This window comes from Macaca thibetana, chromosome 3 (genome assembly GCF_024542745.1).
Source record: "Macaca thibetana thibetana isolate TM-01 chromosome 3, ASM2454274v1, whole genome shotgun sequence".
Classification (NCBI taxonomy): domain Eukaryota; kingdom Metazoa; phylum Chordata; class Mammalia; order Primates; family Cercopithecidae; genus Macaca; species Macaca thibetana.
In genome coordinates this window covers 98,350,411-98,368,647 of record NC_065580.1, presented here as the reverse complement: position 1 = coordinate 98,368,647, position 18,237 = coordinate 98,350,411, and the positions used below count along the sequence as shown (strand labels likewise).

Here is an 18,237-nt window from a genome sequence, read left to right as displayed (position 1 = left end):
TCTTGAGCAGGCCCCACCCTTTTAAATGGTTACTTTCTAATATTCCACCAAGTTCTAGACCATTATTGTGTTGAAAGTCTCCCTAAAATACACGATGATGAAGTTAGATACTAAATGATACTAACTCATTTAGTACCTTAGAGAAGATACTAAATCGAATCAGTTCTGCATACCTGTTCATTGTTGTCTTATAAGAAGTCATTTCCCTCTCTGTGCATGATACTCGCAAACTGGAGCTCAGGTGATAGGAACATGGTGTTAATAAGTCTGAGGTCATGGGTTTAATTCTCATGTGGGCCGGTTAACTTAGCTTCATCCTGGCGCCATGAACCATGCCCTTGAAGCTAGCTAAACGTCAAACAACAGGTAGTGTGGTCCCTTGACTCTCAGAAAAGAGATGATGCTCGGTATGAAGAAATGGAACATACACATAGGACAAATGACATTCTCAAAGACTGGCCTTACCCTCAAGGTCAGTGTGAAAATATCATGGTTATGCAGAAAACAACTCAAATGAGTGTCTTACCGCGTATGTTTTGGAAATAAAAGAATCGCAGATTTCAGAGACTCCTGAGAGCTCTGTGTTAAGATCTCTGGCCTCCATTTATGCATTGACAGAGTAGCAGCACTGCTGTAACATGTTGTTTATCTTCCTGTTCATCTTTTGTGTTCAGTACAAATGTCCTCAGAATATTCAAAAGAATGGGAAACAGATTGGTAAAAATAATAATAATGTATGTCTTAAGAATGGGGAAGCTGTAAACCATTTTAGTAGTTGCTGCCCGGTAAGAACAGGGATCCTAGTGACATGGATGGAAGGGGGCTGTTTCCACCTACTGCTCTCTTTTAAAATGATGGTCAAATCAAAACGCTTATCCACCATGATCGAGTGGGCTTCATCCCCGGGATGCAAGGCTGGTTCAACATACGCAAATCAATAAACGTAATCCAGCATATAAACAGAACCAAAGACAAAAACCACATGATTATCTCAACAGATGCAGAAAAGGCCTTTGACAAAATTCAACAGCCCTTCATGCTAAAAACGCTCAATAAATTCGGTATTGATGGAACATATCTCAAAATAATAAGAGCTATTTATGACAAACCCACAGTCAGTATCATACTGAATGGGCAAAATCTGGAAGCATTCCCTTTGAAAACTGGCACAAGACAGGGATGCCCTCTCTCACCACTCCTATTCAACATAGTGTTGGAAGTTCTGGCTAGGGCAGTCAGACAGGAGAAAGAAATAAAGGGTATTCAATTAGGAAAAGAGAAAGTTAAATTGTCCCTATTTGCAGATGACATGATTGTATATTTAGAAAACCCCATTGTCTCAGCCCAAAATCTCCTTAAGTTGATAAGCAACTTCAGCAAAGTCTCAGGATACAAAATCACCATGCAAAAATCATAAGCATTCCTTTACACCAATAACAGACAAACAGAGAGCCAAATCATGAGTGAACTCCCATTCACAATAGCTTCAAAGAGAATAAAATACCCAGGAATCCATCTTACAAGGGATGCGAAGGACCTCTTCAAGGAGAACTGAAAACCACTGCTCAATGAAATAAATAAGGACAAACAAATGGAAGAACATTCCATGCTCATGGATAGGAAGAATCAATATCGTGAAAGTGGCTATACTGCCCAAGGTAGTTTATAGATTCAATGCCATCCCCATTAAGCTACCAATGAGTTTCTTCACAGAATTGGAAAAAACTACTTTAAAGTTCATATGGAACCAAAAAAGAGCCTGCATTGCCAAGACAATCCTCAGCCAAAAGAACAAAGCTGGAGGCATCATGCTACCTGATTTCAAACTATACTACAAGGCTACAGTAACCAAAACAGCATGGTACTTGTACCAAAACAGAGATGTAGACCAATGGAACAGAACAGAGCCCTCAGAAACAATACCACACATCTACAACCATCTGATCTTTGACAAACCTGACAAAAACAAGCAATGGGGAAAGGATTCACTACTTAATAAATGGTGCTGGGAAAACTGGCTAGCCATATGTAGAAAGCTGAAATTGGATCCCTTCCTTACACCTTATACAAAACTTAATTCAAGATGGATTAGAGACTTAAATGTTAGACCTAAAACCATAAAAACCCTAGAAGAAAACCTAGGCAATACCATTCAGGACATAGGCATGGGCAAGGACCTCATGTCTAAAACACCAAAAATAATGGCAACAAAAGCCAAAACTGACAAATGGAATCTAATTAAACTAAAGAGCTTCTGCACAGCAAAAGAAACTACTATCAGAGTGAACAGGCAACCTACAGAATGGGAGAAAAATTTTGCAATCTACTCATCTGACAAAGGGCTAATACCAGAACCTACAAAGAACTCAAACATTTACAAGAAAAAAACAACCCCATCAAAAAGTGGGCAAAGGATATCAACAGATACTCCTCAAAAGAAGACATTTATGCAACCAACAGACACATGAAAAAATGCTCATCATCACTGGCCATCAGAGAAATGCAAATCAAAACCACAATGAGATACCATCTCACACCAGTTAGAATGGCGATCATTAAGAAGTCAGGAAACAACAGGTGCTGGAGATGATGTGGAGAAATAGAAACACTTTTACACTGTTGATGGGACTGTAAACTAGTTCAGCCATTGTGGAAGACAGTGTGGCAATCAAGGATCTAGAACTAGAAATACCATTTGACCCTGCCATCCCATTACTGTGTATATACCCAGAGGATTATAAATCATGCTGCTATAAAGACACATGCACACGTATGTTTATTGCAGCACTATTCACAATAGCAAAGACTTGGAACCAACCCAAATGTCCATCAGTGACAGACTGGTTTAAGAAAACGTGGCACATATACACTATGGAATACTATGCAGCCATAAAAAAAGGATGAGTTCATGTCCTTTGTAGGGACATGGATGCAGCTGGAAACCATCATTCTCAGCAAACTATAGCAAGAACAGAAAACCAAACACTGCATGTTCTCACTCATAGGTGGGGATTGAACAATGAGAACACTTGGACACAGGAAGGGGAACATCACACACTGGGGCCTATTGTGGGGTGGGGGGAGGGGAGAGGGATAGCATTAGGAGATATACCTAATGTAAATGACGAGTTAATGGGTGCAGCACACCAACATGACACATGTATACATATGTAACAAACCTGCACGTTGTGCACATGTACCCTAGAACTTAAAGTATAATTTAAAAAAAACTGAAATGAGCAAGAATTTTAAAAATAATTGTATTAACTGAATAAATAAATAAATAAATAAATAAAATGATGGTCAAAGAGACCAGAGGGTGACTCCATTCCCTATTCCACCAGTTAGATGAGAATTCTTGGGAGAATGGCAGGTGAGGCAATGGCTTCGTTATGGAAGTTGTCATTCCTTAACACTCCTAAATTTACAAAGTGCATTACTGCTCCGAACTCCTCCCAATTAAAGAAAACAAGGAAAAACACTGTGGCGTAAAATAGCATCAGATCTTTACATATATGGAATTTGGGAACCAGAAATTTATGCAGAGATCATCTTGGCTACTTTTTTCAAACTGAAGTCATATCTCATTGATGGATCATGAAATTAATTGGTAAGTTATAACCAGTATTTTTAAAAGACAAGAAAAAAACAGAAAATAGTGTTTCACACTCCATAAGGATAAATATTAGCTGGGGAAACGGTGTGAGTGTGTGTGTATGTGTGTGGTTTTCTGAGTTGTAATGTAAAATATATTTTTCAATGGATCATGGTCAAAAAATTTGAAAGCCTACAAGTGATCTAGGCTCATCTCTTCATAAGTGTAGGGTCAAGGATGTGTAGTTAAATTGCGTAAAACAGTACCACAGTCCAGTCTTCCTGATTCCCACTCTAGTGCTTATTCCTTTCAGTCACATTCTAGCCACTACAAAACAGCAAGTGTGTTTCCATAATCACACTGCATCATGTTTGTAGTTCACTCCTGAGACCCCATCAAGCCATAGCTATATAATTCCCTCGGGCTTGCAGACCCTGGAACACTCGCAGACTCGGCGTCACCAGAATGCATACACAGTCCCTGTCTGGAGCGTAACCACAGAGAGGAAGAAAAATGCTTTTTTAAAATATGGCTGCTTTTGTAGATGGTCCCCCTTTGCATACTCAGTTATTCCATTGTAGGTGTGAAGCACTTAGCTTGCAAGACCATCATAGGGCCATCAGGGTGAAGTGCAGGTGGAGAAGATGCCACACCCTGATGAACTCAACAGGAAGAAGAAACTGCATCCCTACAAATAACATAGACGTGAGAAAACCACATCTGTGTGAGTGCGAGATCATCTGAGAGCACGTATGGCAAGGAAAGCCGCCATGCAGGGCCAGTCTCCAAGGGCTTCTTGGAGAAGATGCTGACTTGCCCGAATGGGTTTTGCATTTGGATATGAGACTCGGGAGCACAGGCTGACATCCCTGCACAGAGGCCGCTTGTCAGCTGACCAGAACCCAAGGCTTTCTAGACAGGTGTTTTCTCTTGGCTCAGTCCTAGGGTAGGTGAAAGTTATTTCTTCCCCGTATTGAAGGAACACGTACAACCACCTACCTCTATTGGCCCTGTAAAACCTGAGGTGAAAATAGTTGTGAGTTCCTCTGGGTTTTAAAACTATGACTTGCTGACATTTGGAGGAGCATTTTACCCCATACCCAGTTCAGACTGTTATACCTTTCCATGTTTGCTTCCAAAGATCTGAAGCTGCTGAGAAAGCTGAAAATGTTTTATGTAGAAAATATACAACAAAAAAAAGTTTGGTATTTCCGTATTTCTCAGAGAAGGCGTGACCTCTCATTCAGAGCCACGGGCAGGCTTCATTTTTTGTTCTCCACTATTACGTTGAGTTGTGTTTTCTCGCTAGCTCTCTTGTTCCCCTTTCCTGTCCTTGTTTTGACAGGGAAGAAAATAAACGTGGTCGGTGATAAAGCCTGGGATGCTGGCTTTCCAGCAGCGGCCTCTGCCAAAGTCTAGCGCCCTCTCAGTAGCCTGCCCTTCTGAATGCTAATTAGTTGTATGGGAATTTTTCACAGTAACCTCCCTAAGGAGCAATTTCACCAAAGAGTAACCCTCTTGTCTAGACCATACAAACCCATAAAGTCATCACTAGCTGGGATTTCCAAGCTACAAAGCAGCAATAGAAAAGACTGCCTCTAGTCTTTAAGGGCATTCAAGTATAGAGCACTCATTGTGGAAACCCCCCTTCCCACCAGTGCACAGACCTCTCCAGAGAGAGTAATGGAAACTCACCCGCTCAGTTCCATCCTCTGAGGAAGGACACTTGGCTCATGATTTCTGCTTTATTTGAATCCAAATGATCTTTCCATCTCCTTGCGTTTTATACCTAGTCTGCTATCCGGGATCTTATTTTTGAGAAAGATCCAGCCATGCCTTTTACTTTCTTGCTTGCCAAAGCTAATTATTAATTAGGGAGATAAAAGCAGCTTAATACTTGACATTTTAAGAAACTAGGCTGGCAGAACTTACCTGTAGAGAGATTAAAAGGATTCAGAATTCTAATCCAGGCCTCTTTCTGCTTTAAGTACTTAGCAAAATCCTAGCAGTTGTGGTGACGGTGGTGTTAATGGGACTGGAAAATGGAAACATGCGCCGTAGAGGGAGAAGGGCAGAAAGGGAGAGTGTGCCCCTCGAGGTCCCATCAGATGTTCTCCCAAGAGTCAAGGTGGAAACAGATGACCAAAGCTATTCTAGAGTCCAGTAGAGTTGACTTTTCAGAAATACCAAAAATCAAGATTACTTAAAAAGGAAAACAAATCAAGAGTTATGCTTTATTAGATAAAACAGTTCTGGAAGCAGGTTGAAGAGAGACCCTCTGTCCCTTCCACCCCACCTTGGCCAGAGGCATTAGAGGGTTAGCGCCCTAAAGGAGTAAGAACAACACTGTGAGTTACCATGTGGGGACACCCAGGATGTACTGGGCACTTGGCTAACCATACCCATTTTCTATGTAATTCACATTCCCATTTTCTATGTAAATGTAGACCAGAAGGTAAGAGACGTTAGGTAACATGCCCCAGGCCACACTGCTAGGAAGTTTTAGTGCCTGGATCTTAACCCAGGGCTGCCTTGCTGCAAAGCAGACTCTTGAGTGTTCTCCTCTGCTGCCTCTGAGGACTTAGGAATGAATGAATGGATATATAGGAAATGTGATTTCTTTTGTGTGTCCTTCCATAACATTCATTTTAGCTCCTAGGATAATTACTAGTTTTCCAGGTATAACTAGGATCGGTCTTCTTGTTAATATACTGAACAAACATCTGAGTGCCTACTGTGTACCTAATGAATGTACAGAGATAAAAGACATAACCCCAGTATCCCAGAGACACAGAGGGGAGACGGATGGTAAGATTCACATGGGGTGGACAATTCTCTGATAGGGATGAGCTCAGAGCCCACACAGGGCAGGCATCTACCTAGCCCAGACTTGGATGAAGAGTCAGGAGACTTCTTGGAAGCGGTGATTCCCAGTCTGAGCTTTAAGGATGAGCTCAGAGCTCATCTTTAAAGATGAAGAGAAAAAACAGGAGTGTGAGGCTGGCTGGTTCTGGTGGGTGGGGTGGAGGAAACATGCCCAGATGACAGGAGTTAGCACTTTTTGCTACATGTGAGGGGCAGTCAAGGGAGGGTTTTAAACAGGGGAATGTCATGGTTTGCTTCACATTTTTAAAAGGTTATTCTGACTGACCAATGACTGTTGGGATTGGGGCTGTAAAACTGGCTAAAAGGGGGACTCTATTCCAGCTGTGCAGAGGAAAGAGGAAAGCAATGCGAGTCTGGGACGAGGATCACAGAGCGGGGAGGTACAGATGAACTCGAAATGTTTTGGAGGTAGAGCCGATGGGAGTTGGATGAGGCTGGAAGGGAAAGCGAGAGAGAAAGACTCCCAGGCAACCAAGTAAAGGCCGGGCCATTTCTTGCGCAGATGGGAGACAAGCAGGTTTTCAGGGGCAGCCTACGGTCAAGGACTCTCTTTTAGAATCAAGACATGGTCTTAAATCACTGACCCCTTCTGTCAGAATATATGGTATTTTGGTAGTTCACAAGCTTTTCCCAGTGACCCTCAAAATATGGCTCTCTGGAACCCACCCCAGATCTAGCAAGTCGAATTCCAGGGGATAGAGGAGCCTGGGCCTCAGGTCCTTTCTGCAGCTCCGGCGCTCCAGCACTGCCGGTCCAACATCATCTGTAGGTAGTGTTTGCAAGCCAAACACTTGCAAAACTGCTCTGTTTCCTGTTTGCTGGGGCCGGGTTTGATGATCCCAAAGGCTGTTGACCAGCCTTCCCGCTCAGGGCCAAGGCAGTGCCACGCCACACCAGCCTTCATTGATCATTGTCCAGCAGGGCTGCTAGCGATTTCCCCAGATAAGTCAGTCATTCCGAGATTAAAGGTTCAGCGGTTGGCCTGATTCAGGCCATGCTTCTTTGCTATTTTCCCCTAGATGTTGGATGTGTTCTATGGGAGGAACTTTGAAAGAATAATGTTTTCCTAAGTGACAGGAATGCCCTGTAAATGTTTTTTCATAAGGATCTAAGCTCGGATGTCTGTCTGAATGATCTGATTCTCATAAATTGACAGATTGGTTCTGGAAATCCCATGAGCCTAGGCTGTCTTGAGAGATTTATGGCACTTCCTGCTCTCATCGGGCCAGGAATAACATGACAGCTCCCTCTGCACTTCTGGTTTTTGTTCCTGAGGGGACGGCAAAGGAGGGCAGAGGTGTGCTGAACCATACCACTTTGAAAGAAAACTGTCCAGACTTATTTTCCAGAACCTCGGAAAAAGCCTCATGTTCTGCTAAGGACGTAACAGTCTTCTGCCCCCTCCCTGGGGATTTTCCCAGCCTCAGCTTCTTCAGCCACATGGGTTCTGTGGTGTGGGATCAGGGCCAGGGCTGGCAGGAGCCCATGGACATTCCAAGGCTGAGCCAGCCTTTGTGGGCAGTGACCTTGGACCTTCAGCAGCAAGGCCCTGTGCCCAGTTGGAGATGAACTCATTCCTACCGTGGTTTAAGATTGCTCCAAATCAATGTTAATGAGTTACAAATTAATTCCTTCTTGGCCTGACCAAGGAGAAAGACTAATTATGATGGCCATTCCAATTAGAACCCACACCTGGCAAATCTGTTTGGCTGAATTATATGTGATATTGGTGGAAGTCTGATGGTTTTTAGTCCATATAATAATCGCATCCGTGTGTCTCAGTCTACCTTCTCAGCAGCATATCAGAGTGGAGTCAGGAAATGTTCCACCAGCTCTCTAGAAGAGAGACAAGCGACTGGCTCTAATGGCTGTACCTTGAAGACCCAGCACTGAGTGCTGGAGGGGATGCAAAGATGAGCCACCCTCAGAGAGATGGCAGTGAAGTCACAGAGGAAAACAAGGGTGTAAATAAAGCTCCTAGGAGACTCTGAACCTCAGTGCCTTCAGTGAACCGCTATCATGGTTAAAAGGGTTAGTAGTCACATCTACTGGGAACAATTCAGCTAACAATAACCTGAGGAAAGTAGCATTTGAGAGGTTTTCAAGAGTGAGTGCAGGAAAGGGTAGAGGGTGGGCTGAGTGTTGTGTATTTCAAGCCAGAAAAACCTAGACAGACAGACAGGGGATGGCTGGGGACCCATTCCACACCAGTGAACTGGTGTGTTGGGTTCATGAAGCATATGCATAGATATAAGGACCTTAAATCCCACGCTAAGGAATTTGTGTTTGAGTTGGCAGTGGAGCCATTTTTAATAAGCAAAGTAACCAATGCAGTCAGAGAAGAGCGGTATTATGGATTGCAGCTATTTGGAGGAAGGTTGAATGTGGCAGCCGGAAAGACGATGGATTGGAGGGCCAAGAGACTAGAGCCTGGCATATCAGTTAGGAGGTTATTTCATTAGCTTGGGGTGGAAGTATGAAGACCTTGTCGGAAATAGATTTGATTTTCTTGATGAAATTTCTGCATGTTGGAAGGGAAATGACTTGATGTGGAAGGCTTTTCAGCGCTGTCATGCATAACACACAAATCCCTCCCAGTTGATAGAAACCTGCCTTGTTGCTTAATATAAGTAAACCTTGTAGACGCTGGAATGTTTATGTTTGGCCAAAAATGGCTCTGGTTTTTTACACAGCTGTAAAGTGTATTTAACTCCCAAATATAAAACACTTATTGACTACTGGTTCATAGCTTCATAAAACAAGGCTCCATTGCGTAGGTACTTTTTGTTGTCATCCCCTATCTTTTTATGCAGACCTGTTTCCTGATATTGTTATTCCAACGGGGAAAAAAAAATCAACCCCAAGTAAACTACCTTTTTTACAAGCAGCCCAAAGAAGAAAGCTCCAAAGACAATAAGGAGCCTCCACATTTATATTTTTAACCCAAGATTACAGCTGTAACTAGCAGGGAAGCAAAATTGCTTTAATTGTGAATGTTTTTCATTGTGGTTGTGAGTGTAAGTAAGTAACAGATGTTCATTTTCCCCAGTTCAACTGTTTTTAATTCTTTCTTGAACATGGAGAGAGAAATCTTTAAACACTTGCCAAAGTTCAGTTAGCATCCCCTGGCTGAAGGTAGAAAATGCCCTACTGTGTTTTTTCTCAGCCATATACCCGCGTGGGCTGCCCTTGCCACAGAGCACAGGGGAAAAGATTCCAGCTGGCACAGGTTTTATTACTGCAAAGTTAATTTGCAGAAAAAGCCTTTGGCAGGAGGGGTCTGTTCGACGTTTTATATATTTACTTATTTGCTCTTTTTCAGTTATAAATAAAATTGCACTGTAAAACATTGCAGCTTAATTGCAGGAAACCCAATGCATTTTTTTTTTTGTTCTGCAAGTGGTTAATAGCTTGTTTTTTTGTTTATATGGAGTTGTAGAAATCTTATGTAAGAATATGTTTACAGCCAAGGCTGTGTGACTTGGTTTATCATGTTTTTCCTGTGCTCTGTGGAACAGACGGCTGTTCATTATTGAAAGGCCTTTTTCTGTGGAGAATGGAGTTTGCTGGGGGGGAAAGAGTTTATGTAAGAATGCAGAATGACTTCCAGAGACTATGGGCGCTCTGTGGCTATAAAGCCTCCACAGCACCATGGGCAGTGACATTGTAACAATTTGCTTTAGCACCTCAGAAGTGTTCCAGCTGCACTTTCAGCTCCGCTGAACAGAGCACATGCCGCAGATAGTACCACCACTTTCTTCCCACCTTCCATCTTTGACATGTGTGTCTCTCCACCTTCCATCCTTGACAGTTCTCGTGTGACAGTCGGCTGAGGTAGAAAAAGTTCCACCCACTTGAACCACATACCCTTTACACGCTTCTAATTCTCAAACCCACCCCGAAAGATTGGGACCATCATATAATTAACAGTTGAAGCTTGTTCTTCTAAACCTTCACTTTTTAGAAAAATATAGACATAGAAAACATTTCTCTTGGATGCACAAACTTGAAAGTTATGCCTCTGAAGTAGTTTGCAATGGCCATTTACAAATGTGTACTAGGCAGGCTTCTTGGACTTTGATGACACTGCCCATTGCAGAGGTTGTCTGTGTCTCCCCAAAAGGTTTGCTGAGTATCTTTTCATTAATCCTTATTTAGCTAACTGGAAAGTACTTTCCTTATGGTCTGTGACACATGGATTATCCCATTAGGACATCTGTGGATGACATATCGTTGGTTTGTCCTGAGATGAAAAGGAGTATTCTCCTTACAGAGCAAAACAAAGCAAGGAAAGAAACAGTTAATAGACTTGAGCTGACAAATGGAGGTTTGCTAAAGATTGTGATCATCTCCTTACAGATGTCACAACCCTGTTGGCACAAAGCACTGACCTTGCTTTCCCAAGGTCGACCTGTATGTCTCTAGATCAAGATTGATTTGAAAAAGGAGCCATTTGTATTTAGTGCTGGTCTCAAATCAAACTCCAAACCAGTTGAGGAGGAGCAGCGAAGCTATTCAGTGGTTTGAGAACTTAGAATTAGAAAATCTCTCCTTTTTATTTCCCTCAGGACCCAACTCTAACTTCCCATTAGAATGACAGTTTAAGAGACACATTTAAACCTGGTATTTTTCCTCTATTCATGAAACTGCGTCTACAGATACATACCATTGCTTGGGGGTACGTGAACCCAGTTAAAGTCATCTAGGAAGCATTGATAACTACTCTGGAGTTTTCAAAAGCACTCACTATTTGAACTTCAAGTTCAGAAAAGTAGATAAGCAGCTTGTTTGGGTGGACGCAATCGCAGAGTACTGGACGTGTGCACTGGTGTATGCCTGAAAATGAGTTTTAAGCAGCCTTCCGAGCAGCATCTGTGACTCAGGAGGGCTCCGTCTCCTGGCTTGCAAACGCTGGTTTCCCATTTATTTGACCTGGGCGGCCACTGGCAGGACCTTGGAGGGGTTGCCAGTGACCTGGGGGCTGGACTTCCACCCTTGCTTGGACCTTTGCTGAGTGTGTGACCTGGGACAGGTCACCCCTTCCCCAGGCCTTGGTCTATAAGAGGGGAGGTTGGCACAGGAAATCTGAGGTTCTTTCCAGCCCTGAAATATTATTATTCTATGACGCAGTGATAACATTGTACACAGGTCAAGCTTTGGCCGTTTTAAAATCTATCAGAAAGTATGTACTGATGGCATACTTGGGACTTGTGTAGGAGAGACTCATCAAACAGGGTCCCAGCCCACTTGGAACTTAAAGCAGATGTGGAATTCATACATGAAAGGGGTAGGCATGGCGAGAACACAGGTAGCAGAGCCGGAGTCAGGGGCACTGAGCAAGGTGGGGCTGGAGGGAGAAGCACAGCAGGACCAGTACCTCCTCCGAGACCCCAGGAAATGAGCTTATGGGGGCTTTTTAAATGCAGTTAGGGGCCAGGTGTGGTGGCTCACACCTATAATCCCAGCACTTTGGGAGGCCAAGGCGGGTGGATCATGAGGTCAAGAGTTCGAGACCAGCCTGACCAACATGGTGAAACCCCATCTCTACTAAAAACACACACACAAAAAATAGCCGGGTATGGCAGTGCGTGCTTGTAATACCAGCCACTCAGGAGGCTGAGGCAGGAGAGTCACTTGAACCCACGAGGCAGAGGTTGCAGTGAGCTGCTATCGTGCCACTGCACTCCAGCCTGGGCGACAGAGTGAGGCTCCATCTCAAAATAAAATAAAATAAATGTAGTTAGGGAGGCAGAGCCTGATTAGAGGGGCGAGGAAAATAAGACACAGAAATTCAAACCAGCCTCCCTTTGCACAGAGAGTCAGCCCTTGGTAGAAATACCATTTCCTAACCCTAGAAGGGAAGAAATGGCAGAAGGACGGAGAGATAGTGTCTTTTGTTGCCGTGTTTCTATTTTTGTTTTACACAAAGCCTACTTCCTACTGCACATTACGAGTGGCAGCTGGGGCATCTTCCTGGCCTGCCCCGTCCTGGATGTGATTCTGGAAAACAGGCCAGAATCAACCCCTCGGTTCCTGCATGGGGTCACCACGCTAGGAAGGGACCCAAATAGACGCCTATATCCATTTAATCATCTGTCTCGGAAGCAGGGGGAGGGAAGGGGGATGGCACAGCTGATGCTGGAGATGTTTGTACCTCCATGTTGGTGCCGTTGAGACACCGCTGTCTAGAATCCCAAAAATACCTAGTCTGTCCGCATGTATTACAATGAAAACTGCTATCCAAACTGGCCACCCACAGTTCAGGCAGAAGCTAATGGAAGCACCTGAGGGTTTTGGAGTCCTACTGGTAAATACGTCATTCATCACATTTCCATTCACAGCAGGGTGCGGGGTCCTCCCTTATTTCTGTTGCCGCTTGTTTGGGAACTGATAGGTGTGATTTATTAGACCATGACTGTTCCTGTTTTTCAGCCCTGAATAGATGTCTAGTAACAGTCTTATTACCAAACCACGTAAAAACCTCTTGCTTATCACTGTGTGGCATTTATGTGGCATCGTTCTGTTCCGCAAGACATTTTATGAACACGCAGAGAAGTTTGCAGCTTGTGAATGCAGGATTTCCAGTGTAGCAATACATAACAATACATGTATCCAGAGAGGCCCTGAAGTTGAATGAACAGAGGACAAGAGCGCAGAGAAGAGCCCACACACCTCTATTCTGGGGAAGAAAGACATCGTGCCTTTCGTTCTTGGTGTGACCGTCTGCCCAGGGTCTAGACTGAGTTACTGCTCTCTGCCAGGCACCGTGAAAAGCCTTCTCCATGTATTAGCTGCATCCTTACCACAGCGAGCTACTGTTGTGGTTGTCATTTTTCAAGTGGGGTAACTGGGGCTTGAAGAAGTAAGTCCCCAAGATCCCACAAACAGGGTTTAAATGTTGGCAGTTTGACAGGTACCATGCTCTCTCTTATCAGGAGGCAACGTCTCACTGCCAGAGTTAATGCTTATAAGTCACAGCAACAGGGAAATCTGAGTGCCGCTTTTGAAGTCCACTGTGTCCAAATTAAAGAAGAATCCAGTCTTCAGAGGAAGCAATATCATGCCTTTGTCACCTAGATGGGCTGGGGCAGGGCAGCTGGGGAGCTGACCAGCCAGGCTGGAGCAAGCAACTCCAGGCCTTGTTCAGAGTGGACAGTGAGAAACCCCAGCGAGGCGGCCCATGCAGGGGCGGAGGAATCTGGAGAGGGAGGTGGGGACGGGAGAAGCAAGCAGCTGTCAACCCCACACGGAGTTGCGGTGAGGACCGAGGAACGGCATCTGCAGGAGCAGGCATGGGCCATATGAGTGACAGTGGGCAGGGGAAATTGGTCACCATGTTAACCCCACTGCTCCTGGAGTTCTGTCACTGATCCTAGGCCTTAAAGCCATTGAGCAAGCAATGTGCATCATCCCAATAGACGGTGTCATGTGTGAACTCAGGTGTCTGCTTACCCAGTGAAAATAGTAACAGGTAGTGCTGATAGTATGGCAGGCACTGACCTAAGCACGTATGTCGTATTCACTCACTGAATCCTCTGAAGTGGGCTCTGTAGCAAGAGAAGAAAATGGCAAATGGAATTGAATGTCTTGCCTGAAGTCACCAAGTGAGTCCATGAAGAAACCAACATGGAACCCAGGCTAGTGGGTCACAAAGTGTCCTCTCATAACCAGGTGAGATCCTGTGAAAGAAATAGAAATGACAGGAAAAGCATCGCCAGGGTCACTGGGCACTCCCACTGAGACCTTGGCCTGCTGAAACTGGCCACAATGCCCATGTCTACTTGGTAGATCAGCATGTCGGACATGAATGGCACTGGGAGCAGGGACAGCCACGCTGTCTACCTCTCCCTTGGTCTTTGTTGTCATGCCTGGAGTGTAAAATTCTGACTGATTTTTAGAGCATGCTTAAAACGATTTCTTTGAGTGGGAAATTCTTGCCCTTGCAGTTTCTCCCAATCGCTTTTGTCAAAGTTTGTCACCCGCATAACGTTTTACCAGATTTAAATGCAGCCCTGATGGTTATGAGGCCTGCCTGGTACGTGCAGTATGTAAAAGCGACATTGCTGGTGCTCTCAGGAAGCTGCCCTGTTATGAAGCCAAATAGCCTTCTTAAAAATCAGAAGTACTCTCATAAAACTCGTTTTTCATGCGGCACAGGCTGTAGTTTCCACATGGGACGAAGTGTGAAACTAAGCTTTTATGGGCAATCTCTGAGATTTGCGTGAACTTTCAGTGACTCTCACGACATTATTCCCGAGAGAAGCAGCTTATTTTCTGTTGGTGCATTTTCATGTCATATGCGATGTCTGGGCAGAGACAATTACTCTGATGTAGTAGAAACTGGTTTTGGCTGCCAGACCCTAATTATTTCTCATCTTGATCATTGCAACATTTTTCTCTATATCAATCATCCTCCCTTTCCCAACCCTCCTTTTGAGCTTTCTCTTGGCGTAAAAATATCCACCCTGTCTGTAGGTATACGCTCTATAAATATAGCACATTTTATTTCACAGTTAAGAAGGAAATCATCATACCAAAACAAGCCCTGGCAAGGGCTGCTGCAGTGCAGACACAAACAGCACTTGGTCCAACAAGGACAGTACTCATTCTCACTGCCTTCAGAAGTCATGTCGTTAAGAGTGAGGCACTCCCTGAGTGTCTGGGCCATCTCCGACCTTGCATTCCTCCACGGCATGACGCAGTCTGCCCACCCAAGTCCTGCATCGTGCACCTCGAGGCCAGAGAGACGGCGTGTCTTCTTTATCCCCAGGTCTCCAATAATGTGAGTGGATTAATGAAAATAAATTCAGCAATATAATCCTCAATGAGCACGCTATGTTTCTCCAACATCATTAGGAAGCAGTATTGTGATCGAGTGTATTCGAAATGTAAACTACATTTTAGACATTTTAGTCCACTAATTATAGGCAGATAATTCGAATTGGATTATTGTTAGGCCTTTGTGGATCCGTGGTTGTCGTTCAAATCCAGACATTTAATTTTAAAATGCTGATTACCAGGACTATAGCAACCAACGCTAGTACAGTGTTCACTGTGTGCCGGAAGTCAACCTAAATATGCTTATGAACAGAATCTTCACCACAGCCCTGTGAGGTTAGCTCTAGTATTATTTCCATTTTACAGATGAGGAAATGGAGGCGTGGAGAGGTGAGATATCTGTCAGAACAGAACAGAATCTAGCACAGGCCACCTGCTCCCAAGTGCCTCTCTTAGCCACCTCACCATGTGGGCTCTGGACAGTTGAGTTTGTGTCATTGTGCTCATTAGGGTTAATAGAAGGATGAAGCTGTTCTGTGTGTACCTTTGCACATCGCAATCTGGCCTGTCATCATTGTGGCTCCTTTCATTTTATCATATAGAAATTGTAGTGTCTATTAAGTAAGCAAAATTACTAGGTACAAAATATCCATACTACATACAAACGCCTACGTGCACTGTGTCACAGAGCACCATTCTTCCAGCGCCGGCGGTGCTGCCCTCACTCCATGAAGACAAGCTGAGGTCGGGCTGCAAGACTTGAACCTGTCTGTGCACCCATTCTGGGCAGCAGCCCGATGGCGGCCTGAGTAAGGGCTGCAAAGTACTGCATACATGATCATTCTTAGTCCAGCAGAACAGCCCCAGGTGACTTGTGGCCGTTCCCTAGAACAGTGTCACCTGCTCAGAAAGCAAGGGTGGACTGCCCTTGAGAATATTCACAAAGAATATGCCCCGTGTCCTAAAGGACACCGAATCAGCCAGGAATCTTCTGCACACTTTCCATCAGTCTGTACGTCTGTCACTTTCGTGTCTGTGGCTGTCAGCTCCCTTCTACTTGGGCCCTTCTGCAGCTACGGAAGTCAGATTGGCAACAGCTCTTCTCCCCGGTTAGACTTCAGGTTCCTGGTGGGGAGGGCTGGCGGGTGGCACTCACTGTACACCTACCTAACACAACATCTTGTCGATGGTCGTCAGAAACTCCCTTTCTCTTTCTCTGTTAGCCTGTTTTATATCCTATTTAAATGTTGGATACCTTTATTCACGAATATGTTTTTTCTGGTTAAATGTTGGTTCTTTTATAAAGAAATCCTGTAAACTAGATGCTGATGGTTAAATATGGCTTTAAAGGTTTTTACTGTTTCACGTAGTAAGAACTACATTTTACATGAGAGACAGCACATACACCCCTGAAACAAAAGCTTCATGAACACGTCTCTTTTGTCATTGTTTTCTGTTTGGAGACAGGGTCTCACTCTGTCACCTAGGCTGCAGTGCAGGGGCACGATCATGGCTCACTGCAGCCTCAACCTCCCCAGGCTCAAGCAATCCTCCTACCTCAGCCTCCTGAGTAGCTGGCACCACAAGCGTGTACCACTACACCTGGCTAATTTCTGTATTTTTTGTAGAGACAGGATTTCACCATGTTGCCCAGGCTGGTCTTGAACTCCTGGGCTCAAGCAATCTGCTTGTCTCAACCTCCCAAAGTGTTAGGATTACATCTGTGAGTCACGGTGCCCAGTCTATGAACACACCTTATACTCTGATACTCTCTATTCCATTCGTCCCTTTTCAAATGCTCGTCATGCCCCATTAAATGGATCTCACAACCTACTCCTGGGTCACGGTCTGCAGTTTGGAAGCTCTATTGGAGACTCTGGGGGAAGCAGGTCCTGTGAGGGAGCCCATTGCCACAGGAAAACTTTATAGCAAATGTCCCCAAGTGTTTAGCAGCAGTGAGAAAGCTAAGGGAAAAGAAGTCATTTTGATCTCCCTAAGAAGGAAGCAGTGGGACTTCTGAAGCAGTGGGACTTCTGACTTGGATAGGGATGGGGAAAGGTGTCCCTCTAAGTTCCCTGCTGTCCTGAAGAGACACTGGCATTTTTCGTTGCTCAGTTTTTCCTTAAAATGTGGGATATTTTAAAGATATGGGACCTGAAACAACATATGGGAACAATAAAGGAGACCATATTTTCTTGTGCTACTCAGGTGGTTCTTTCTCTTCTAACCAAGCTGGGAGAGCAGGGAACTCAGGTACCAGGAGAAGTCAGCTTGGCTGGAGCCGTCAGCAGGGAGAGGACTCCTGCTAGAGGCACAGTAGGCTCTGAGCTGGGCAAGCCCGCGGGTGTGGACTCCAAACTGAGTAGGTGAGCAGAGGGCTGCTTTGAGGTCTCAAAATGAAAAGAAGAAAAGGATGAAGGGGCCTGGCGCTATAGGGTTAATGAGAAAGGGACTGTTTTTTTCCTAGGGTGTGCATTTCTTTTTATCTTTTTCTGAGAATGTGCTTATTTAAATACATGCAGAATTTCTTGTTATGGCTTTGTGGAATTGTCTTAAAATCTGAATTTCCAGTTTTTAGAAGATGTTGATTTGAATAGCTTTGATCTTGACCTCAAATTAAATCGCGGCCATCGAGTTAGGGTGACATTCTTCCTTCTTCCCTGATGGAGGATGAGGGAGCCAGGGGTGAGTCACAGCCTCCTCTGTGCGTCATTAGCCGTTAGGATGACAACGGTCTCGTCACGGCGGCCAGGCGGCAGTCAGGCCTCTGCGCTCCTGATGAGTCCGGGCTGTGTTCACAAAGCTGGCAGCTTGGGGAAGGCGACCCCTGCATTCCCCTGCGCTCCTCTCTTTGGCAGTTGACCTAGTGGGAAGTGCCACTGCCCACAAACATTCCACGAACTCGTGAGTTTCAATTCTTTGCCAAAAACTGGCATAGAGAAATGTGACAGGGAATTGGACTTAGGTGTGTCACTTGC

The 18,237-nt window shown here is 44.5% G+C and overlaps 1 protein-coding gene and 1 long non-coding RNA gene across 4 annotated transcripts in view; one reads left to right on the top strand and one right to left on the bottom strand.

Moving 5' to 3' along the window:
* Positions 1-5,426, bottom strand: part of LOC126950065 (uncharacterized) — an 83,993-nt gene extending 78,567 nt beyond the window's left edge. The window contains exon 1 of the long non-coding RNA XR_007724045.1: positions 5,291-5,426. This is a non-coding gene — a long non-coding RNA (uncharacterized LOC126950065). The remainder of the gene's footprint in view (positions 1-5,290) is intronic.
* JAZF1 (JAZF zinc finger 1) overlaps positions 1-18,237 on the top strand; it is a 349,309-nt gene that overhangs the window by 298,830 nt on the left and 32,242 nt on the right. The window lies entirely within an intron of this gene.